General features: G+C 36.3%; 1 protein-coding gene across 7 annotated transcripts in view; it reads right to left on the bottom strand.

Moving 5' to 3' along the window:
- The window catches only part of DENND1A (DENN domain containing 1A), a 691,139-nt gene that overhangs the window by 506,923 nt on the left and 174,345 nt on the right, over nucleotides 1-9,871 (bottom strand). The gene's annotated exons all lie outside the window — the stretch shown is intronic.

Raw genomic sequence — 9,871 nt, 5'->3', positions numbered from 1 at the left:
AAAGTAAACTATTAATTTAAATGTCTTTTTGAAATAGGTAGGTAGGAAACACTAAATATATTCTTCAGAAAGAGTAGAGAATGGAAAGGTAGAGTGGCATTTCAAAACTCCGCATTCTTTGGAAATAAAACCTTTCCTCAGTAAAAGCGTCAGAGTCAGAGAATGTTAGTGCCAGAAGGAAGACTGGGCCACAGAGCATCACACCATAAAATACAGAATGTTGGCCCCAAATGGGATGCATGAATACAGTGTGTTAGAACATAAAACGTCAGACTTGGAAGCTTTAAAACATAGAATGTTAGAACATAAAACTGAATATTAAAACATGGGTCCTTATAATGTCAGAGAGATCTAGAAGAGTGCTTAGTAGATAGAATGGTTAAACATGGAATCAAAAAAGGTCAGATCAGATAAACATATACCCAGATAAATGCAAGAGGCCACTGAAGTCAGCAACACTTTTAGGGCCTATCATATAAAAGGCACAAAAGTTATTTAGACAACCTCTTGTGACACACAATATTTTTCTAGTTTAGCTTAATTTAAATGAAAAGCCTCACTGACACCATTAAAAATTCATTGACTCAAATGTTATAAAAATTACACCTGTATCCCTTTCATGAATCTGCTTTGCACTCCAGCCTTTTCTGTTCACAAATTTCAGGACAAAATAGTGAGCACATTTTTATGACTTTGTCTTGGGTCTGTCTAAGCCTGCCTTAACTAAGTCCAAATCTGTCAGGGTGATGAAGTCAAGATCAGGTTACAAATGTAGCCCTTTCCCAACCAATAATAATGAGTTATCCATGTTAACTGGATTGATGATGCTCGCTTCATTTAGTTTTAAAAACAGTTCTATCACTCAAGAAAGAAACTCACATCAATCTAATCGCCTACTCAATGAAGCAGAAAGCACTTTGGCTTTCCCTGCCAGAGCATATTCCTCCCACATAATTCAATTGAGAATATTCTATTCTTTAACATTATTAGACGGAGACTACATTAATCGTACCACTGTTAAGAAATGAAAGCCAACACTAAATGAACTTTGATTAGAATAAATAACAAAGGAAAAATTATCTCAATATAGTCTAAATTGCTGTGTCTGTACACTAGTCATATCCTATGTGCTATTTTAAAAGAGGATGTCTTCTATTTAAAAATTAATCACCACCTAGCTCACACAGAAGAGAGTGCTTAGGACTGGAATTAAGGAGAAGTAGAGTCCTGGACAGTTCCGCCAAACACCTTCTCCATGTGGTTCCGAGCAACTTGTAATATTCTATGCTCTAAAAGCACAAATATCATTAGGTCACAACCCACCCCACCTCCCGCCCCCAAACTCCAGTAGGTCTTTATTACCTCTAGCATCTAATACAAACTGCTTTAACTGGCACTTAAAATGCTTCATAACTTAGACTTTTCTCTCTTTCCGGTCTTCTTGAACATAACTCTCTTCTACAAACCTACTATTCCAACCATACTATTGTTTCCTTGCTATTCCATGTATACCACACTCCATTTTCCACCTGTACTCTAGTCCTGCTCCTCATTGCCCTCCCAATAGAACTTAGATTCTGCCCCTTAGATTCTTGGACCCTGATATGTGAACTTTGACCTTCTCTTGCTTAGAATCAAGACACTAGGATACTTCCCTACCATGTGCATACCATGATAGTGTTTGATTCCTTTCAGTTTGAATACTCAATTTGTATTCCATGTTTGAACATTCTTCTAACTCTGTGGTTCTAAGACCACTACATGCAAGAATAAAGGAGTTTTCCTAGCCAATGAGGACATTATTCAGACAACCAGTAGATAAGAGAAAGAAACATTCACTTTAAAGTCTTTAGGGCCCTAGACCCACTAACACCCTTACCCTATACATATGTCCTCCCAATAATTTAAACCAAAAAAAAATTTAAACAAAAAAAATCTTTTTACCTCAGAATCAAATTTACTTCAAAAAGTATATTTTAAATGAAACCACTTTAGCATATATGCCAAATAGTCTGTAAAATTTCAAATACATGTGCTACCAAAGGTACACAGACCACAAAGACTGATCTCCTCTACCACCAAAAAGTTACAAATGCAAAAATGACTTTTCCATTTTAAGTTGGAGCTTTACTGATAAAAATGCTTCAAAGATATCTCAGATGAAAAAATCTCATGACTACTACATTTTACCCTAAAGTAGATTCAATAGGTAGTTAACAGGCCCAGCTTTAAGACTTTCTAAAACATAACAGCTACAAATGTCAAGACATCAGGGATCTGTAATTTCATCAGTCAAGTAACTCACCCAAGAAAGCTGCCTGAGGTTCAGGGAAATTAAGTGACTAGTTAGTTACTAAACATCAGAAGTGGGATCTGAACCCAGGTATTTCTGACTCCAACTCTAGCATTCCATCCATAATATTACCTGTCTTCCTCCTACATAGTAACATCACACTTTCTGATGTCAAAAAGGTAGAGGAAGTCAAAGGAAAGATAGTGGGACAGAAGCAATGGTGCCTGGTCAGCACCCTGGGTAGCAACTTCAGTCATCCTCAATTACTCTCTCTCACACAACTCCACATACCCAGTCTGTTTCCAAGGCTCATTATTCCTCTCTTCACAACCTCTCTTCTTTCCACTCACACAGCCTACCCGGGTGCGAGCTCTCATCACCTCTTCTCTTGCCTACCACAAAAGCCTTCTGGTCAGTCTCTCTGTCTCAATATGTTTCCCACTCCAATCCATCTTCCACACAGTGGCCAAAGTGATTTTCATAAGACACAGATCCAACCAAGACATCTCATTGCTCAGTGATATCCAGTAGCTCCTTAATACCTCCAGAGCTAACTATAAAGCCCTCTGTTTGGCATTTAAAGACTCCTCAGATTTGGCACTTCCTACCTTTCTAGTCTTCTTAGATTCTACTTCCCTCCACACATTCTCTAACCCAGTTACACTGACCTACTTGCCATTCCTCACCATGACATAACACCTCCTGATTCTACATCTGCACTAACCATCCTCCATGCCAAGAGGAAGGCCTCCAGGAGATGGGTAGATGCCCTAGAGAGGATTTTTCAGAGGACAAGAATGAAGATTGCAGATGATAGGTTGCAATCAACAAGGATGGAGGGAGTATCTATCTATATGGGTGAGCTCTGAGATCAACTAAGTAACCTCCCACTAAGAAATCACTCTTCCAGCCAAAAAGTGAGCTTTTAGTTTGGTCAGCACAGTTTCAAAGTCTTCTTGTATTTAATGGATATTAAACTGGAAATTATACATGTACACTCATATGTATGTGTGTATATATATGCATATATAACTAGCTATCATCACTATATCTCAAAAAGAAAAAGAGTGGTTATTTATGCTAAAGTATATTTTGTGTTTCCTGTTAAACAGGATGAGAATGTTATAGCTAGAAGAGACCTTGGAACAGAAAATATTAAAAGGAACCTGAGACCATGGAGTGAATGCCATGGAGAGAAGGGAACTTAGAGATCATCCAGTCTAACACCCTGATTTCACAGAGAAGGGGACATAGGCCCAGAGAATGAAAATAAGAGGCCCAAGTACATAAATTGTTACTGTCAAAGGCAAGACTGAACCACTGAACGAATACCTTTCTCATCCTCCCCCTCTAGAAAATATGACATCACTTTTATGTGGAAAATGCTACTCTTCAAATAAGACACCAAAGCCCTGCTTTCAATGTGACACAGTCTCTAAGCGACCTCATTGATTGTTTTGCTTAGAAAATGTCCTCTATCAACCAATTACATGTACTCCTTTTTATAAAACCTGTGTCTTTGAGCAGTGTGGTAGAGTAGAAAGAGAACTGAATTTGAAGTCAAAAGCCCAGGACTGGAATCTCACTAGTTTTGCAGCTGTTGGCAAATCACTTCCCCTCTACTAGACTCAAATCCCCTATTTGTAAAATGAACGGGTGAGAGTAAAGGACTTCTGTTAGCTCTAACATGTTATGGTCCTATGTGCTACACAGATGAAATGGAAATGAATCAATTGTTGGGGGGGGCAGTAGTATGAGCAAAGGAGAAGGGCAGCATCCGCCAGTTTCCAGGATCAATCCCAGAATTTATATTTTCACAAGGCTTTTTTATGTGCAGTTTGATTTCTTAACATTTTAATGAGCCCCCCCAAAAAAGTGACTCTATAGCTTCCAGTCACCACAGTTAAAGTGCAGAGCATGAACTAGATCCCAAGGGGAAGGCAGCCCACCATGTCACTACTGGCTTTAGGACATACACCACCTGGTTCCATGTCCCCAGGTTCCAACTCTTTTCATAATCAAAACACTGCTGACATTATAAACCCCGCACGGGTTTGCTAAAATCCCCCTCAATCAATACGGCCAACACATAACTTATTGGAGACAACAGTGGGCTCATTGATTAAGTTGAGTTCCATAGCAAAGTTTTCAAAATAAATGAGACAAGGATGCAGCATTCAACCCCTTTGTGTCACAAGACAATTTATGAAATGGGCAATTTCCAAAAGGGCCTTCTCCTCCTCTCCGCCCCAAAACAGACAATCATTGAAGTGGGAAGAAGCCAGAACAGGGAGCAAAGAGAAAGAAGAGGGGAAAAAAGAAGGAAGATTTACAAGTATCGGCAACTCTCATTTCTATGAGGCACTTTACTATTTACATCCTTTCCTCACATTTCCCTAGAGATAAGTAGTACAGGTATCGTTGGTATTATATAGTTGAGGAAACTGAAATCTACACAGATGCAGTGGCTCTCCCATAGTCACTGAGCAGCAGAACAAGGATTCAACTGCAGACTTTGGGTGCCAATTACTTTGCTAATACATTGCCTTTAAGCTATGTATTTATTACAATAAAATTTGATGTGTCAAGAGTGTGATGTATCAACCAATTAGAATACAATAATAGAAGTATAGTATCCAGAACAAGGGAAGGAACAACAATGCTCTTATTCTTTACCCTAGTTAAATCATTTCTAAAGCACATTATCTAACCAGTTTGGGTACCAGATTTTAAGAAGAACAATAACAAGCTGGACAGTTTGTCCAAGAGAGGTCAATGAGGATGGTGAAAGGTCTTGAAACATGGCCATATGTGGACTGGCTGAAAAAATTAGGCATATTTAGCATAGAGAAAACTTGGGAGAAGGTAGGTTATACAATGGAGAGCTGAAAGAGACCTGAGAGATAATCCAGCCCAACTCCTTCATCTTACATATGAGGAAACTAAATGATCACCATCTTTGACTATCTAATGTGCTAATCTGTTTTAATGTAAGAAAGAATGTACAAAAGAAGCAGATTTTGATTAAGTGTAAAAATAATTTCTTAATAACTAGAAATGTCCAAAAGTAGAACAGGATGTTTTAAGAGTTAGTGAATCCCCTACCCTCCAGCAGAGATTAGATAAATACTTATCAGAAATGTTGCAGAGAGTATTCCTGCTTCATGTACAGACCATAAAATCTGAGGTCATCTAGTCCAACCCCCTCACTTTACAGATGAAGAAACTGAAGGCAGAAATGTTAAATGACTTTCCCAAGATCACCAGGTAATATCTATCAGAGGTGAGAGTCAAACCCATATCTTCTAACTCCAAATCCACTACTCTTCCCCTACGCACACTGGCTTTGGCAGCTGAACTAGATAGATGATCTTTAAGACCCTTTCCAACCTTATAATCCCACAGTTCTATGAAACTGCTGATTCCACAGTATAATGAAAGGAATAAAAAAAATTCACACACCAAACCTCAAGCTACTGAGAATGCAATCCATCATCTAGCAGTTAGTATATTTGCAAATGGGACACACATATCTCTCAAGATGATTTCTCACTCGACTTTGCATTCTCCCCAATTATCTGGGCAAAGAAATCAGCAAGTGAGGTCATTATAAACTTGAAAAGATGGGAAACAGGGCACTAAACTCTATTCTTCCTTCTAGAAGGATGGTTCTCTCATCTAGCCACAAAACTAGGTGTAGGGTTTTAAATTTATAATTTTTACACCATTATAGAGTCCTGTCTGGAAGCAAAACTTTGAAGGCTAGATTCACTGAAGTTAATTAGGATCATTAATAACGAGAAAGCTATACTGTTTCGTCCTGAAAGGGGGAAGGGAGATCCTACAAGGGCTATCAACCTTATTAACATGTACTTTCTTTATTTGCTTTGCTTTATTGAAACTGATAAACAAAAAATAAGTGAGTTTAGCAGCTAGAGAGCACACACATATCCTTACATGTATATTTGAACATTCACACACACATGCATAATACCATGATTAAACTCTTTTTTAAAAAGTTTATGATTGCTTTCTGTGTCCTCTCTAAAAAAAAAAAATCAACAGTTGGTATTTAAGAAATTTCAATAAGTTATTAACAGTTCAAAAGAAAAAGAAAAATATTTGAGATCAATGTACAAACAAGATGGTAATGATCATGCCAGCAAGCAAAAGCTATTTCTTTATGACTTATTGGAAAAGTGATCTTCTATCAGGACACAACACAAAGAGGGCTAATGGGAAATGTGGACAAGTTCTTTTTGTCCAAAAAAGGAAGAAGCAATGTTACCACAATCTATGCTTTAGGCTCTCTTCCATCTTCAATATTCTATGTTCCATTTTCTAAGATTCCATGATCAAAAGTTACTTTCCAGCTCTAATATTCTATGTTCTTGAGATTCAGATGGATACACTGATGGATCAATAGGACAGAGACAAAGAGATTTGATTATCTCACTCTTTTTTAAATGAAGATGCACTATTATGTGGATCACAGTTCTAAGTCCTGAAATGCTACATTCCAACCTGTAAAATTTTCTCTATTCAAACAGGCATAAAGATGGACTGACCCTCAAGGTCTTCTATTTGTAATGTCTATAAAGCAACTTTTAAAAAAAGCTATTTTTAAGACAACTGACCGTCTTAAAAGCAAAATTAAAAATAAAGAGATACAAACACCTACAAGTTTGATTTTACTAGAAATGTCTTTTAGTCATTTCTACTTTTAAAAAGAGGGCACTATTTTGAAGTTAACAGAAGTTTAAAAATTGATCAATAGACACCTATTTAGTAGTATAAATTAGAAGTTCTTTAAATTTTAATTATCACCAAGGATACTGACAAACAATTTCCTAAGTATAAAAACAGGAAGAACATTTTTTTTACTCCAATTTAAGCATGGTGCAGTGGAGTAAATACAGGATTTGGAGTCAGGGGACTTGGCTTTGATACTTACTAGTTGTGTGACTTGGGCAATTCACTCTCTGTGCCTCAATTTTTCCATATATAACATAGAGGTAATAATATTTGCTCTACAAAGCTCACAGAGTTCTAGTGATCTTTGCATTTTGTAAATTATAAAGAGCTATAGAAACATGAACTCCTTGAAAATAGGGCCTATTTCATTTTTGTCCGTGTGTTCCTGGTGCCAAACATAAGTGCCTGGCACATAGAAAGCACTTAATAAATATCTGTTGAATAAGTAAATGATTTAAAATACCTAGTTAAATTCAAAATCTACATTATAGTTATGCACCAAACTATCTATCTCTTCTGTAAGGAAAAAGCATTGATCAAATAAGCAATTTTATAGCCTACCCCTTCAACTGAGCATAAAGTTCCTGTCAAATTTAGTATTAATTCTACTGACTGCCTCGTAAGGTAAAAGGAATATCCCAACAATATGTTTAAAGTCTCTCACAACTTTTCTGAATAGTGTCAAGGACTTGTTCTACAGGCACTAATTAGAATAGAAATAACGTAAACAGTGCTATGATTTACAGCCTCAGTTTCTTTGATCTATAACATGAGGGGGTTGTACTAGCAAAACTGTAAGTCCCTTCTCCAACAAAGAGTCTGTTCTAAGGTTCTTTCTAGTTCTAACACAATAATTCTATGGATTTGAATATGAAACTATGGTTCTTGATTATTAAAAAAAAATCTTAAATTTTAATAAGCATGCTACATGTAAATTTCATATTAAAAACAGATCCAACCAGAATAAACTCATGGGAAGACTTTGGAGTCCAAGACACTGAGCCCAAAGCTGCTTACAACTATCCGTTTGACTTTAAGTCATGTAAATTCTCACGACCTCAGTTTTCTCATCTACAAAATTAAGCAGTCAAACTAGGGCCCTTCCAGCTCTAAATTTGTTATGCTATAATCAAATGACTGTATCTTATAAATCTTCACCAAAAATATTAACAGAGAAAACTAAAGTTTTATATTTAGAAAAAGGAAAACAAATTTCATCCTCTTCTCTTTGTTAACCAAAACACTAAAAACAAAGCAGAACTTCATAGTATAAGCTTCTATTGTTTCTTTTTACTGATTTAGAATTTTGAAAAGAAGGGCTAAAAAAACGGAATTTGAAATTTATACTCATTATTAAATACTAAAAATCCAAGATTGCTTTAGAGTGCTTCAAAAATTAATAAGTAATGTTGGGGGGGGTTTTTGTAACTGCAACTCAGAATTGTCTAGAATATGAGAGAATTGCAGTCTATATCGGTGAAGTGGGCACACATATTTATGAAATCATAGATCCATGAAGTATTGTTACAAGTGCTTACAATCTGCATCAAGGATATCAGTAATGTAATTCATTGATCTGAACATCCTTACAAAATAGTAATGAAGTACAGCTCTCAATATATTGTGACCCATACATATTTCCAAAATTTTGCTTAAATGGATGCTATTTTTTAACATAATATAAACATTAATTAGGAATGTTTGAGGAAACAGAAAATGAATTTTAAAGCAACACAAAATGAAAACAGATCACATTAAGACAAAGACCCAAATAACAAAACATTATTTCAGTGAAGAATTCCCTTGCTCTACATTGATACTAGTTACTTCTTCCTGCATTCCAAAGAAAAAGAGCATTGATAGAAATACTATTTTGTAAGCATATTAAAAGCTGTCAGAATTTAAATATTTTAAATGCACACAAAATTGTGCACAGATGGGCAACTTTTCTGCTCACATTAGTCTAAAAAAAAATCTTTCATTACCAAGCTCAAAGTCCTTGAATTTTTTAAACTTAATTGTGCCTCTATTTCTTGGAATTTACACCCCAAGGCCAAAGCTTTCCTGCCACCAGTCCTTCAAATCTGACTTGGACATTACACGGGAGGAGGCTCCAAGCCTCCCTGAGGTCTGAGCCCTTTCACCACATACGAAAAAGCAGTCGATAATGGGCCCGTGTTGAATTCACTGCTCTCTAAGGCTCCTCCTGGGACTCAGGCCTAGCAGATGTGATGAAAAAAAAAATCATGTCAGAGAAAGTAGCTGGAGTTTGTGGTTTAATAACAACTTAAACCTTTAAACCAGTATAACCAAAGTACTAACAGGACAAACTGCTACCACTTTGCTAGTGCCAAGCTCCCCAATGAAATTAACACTTCCATCCACAACATCTCCTACAGCCCCACAAAAACCATTCTAATTTTTAAAAATATATTTATCAAATGCAAGTATCTGCTAGGGCTGTGGGGATAGGACAGAAGCATTTTAAATATAAGTACTCAAATATATTTCATACAATTTTTATTTGCCCATTGTATTTTCTCATCTGGCTGTGTCTGGATGCCTGAAATAGGCAATATGATTATAAGATCACAGGTAATTTCATGGCCAAAAGTCGCCATGTGAATGTACACTATTAGTGAAATAGGGATCCAAAGAATCACAAAGGCTAACAATTTTTTTGAAGCTTACTCAACTTTAGAAAAGAAAAGGACTATTATGAATTATTTGAACTTCCCGGTTATGAAAATCCACTACCCAAGGGAGATTTGTTTAAACCATGAGTGCCTACAATGCTCTACAACTCCTGAGAACTCTTTGTCT

This window comes from Phascolarctos cinereus, unplaced genomic scaffold, assembly GCF_003287225.1.
Source record: "Phascolarctos cinereus isolate Bilbo 61053 unplaced genomic scaffold, phaCin_HiC Scaffold_2;HRSCAF=192, whole genome shotgun sequence".
NCBI classification, from domain to species: domain Eukaryota; kingdom Metazoa; phylum Chordata; class Mammalia; order Diprotodontia; family Phascolarctidae; genus Phascolarctos; species Phascolarctos cinereus.
The sequence above is the reverse complement of the archived record's forward strand: the minus strand, read 5'-3'. Positions and strand labels throughout refer to the sequence as shown.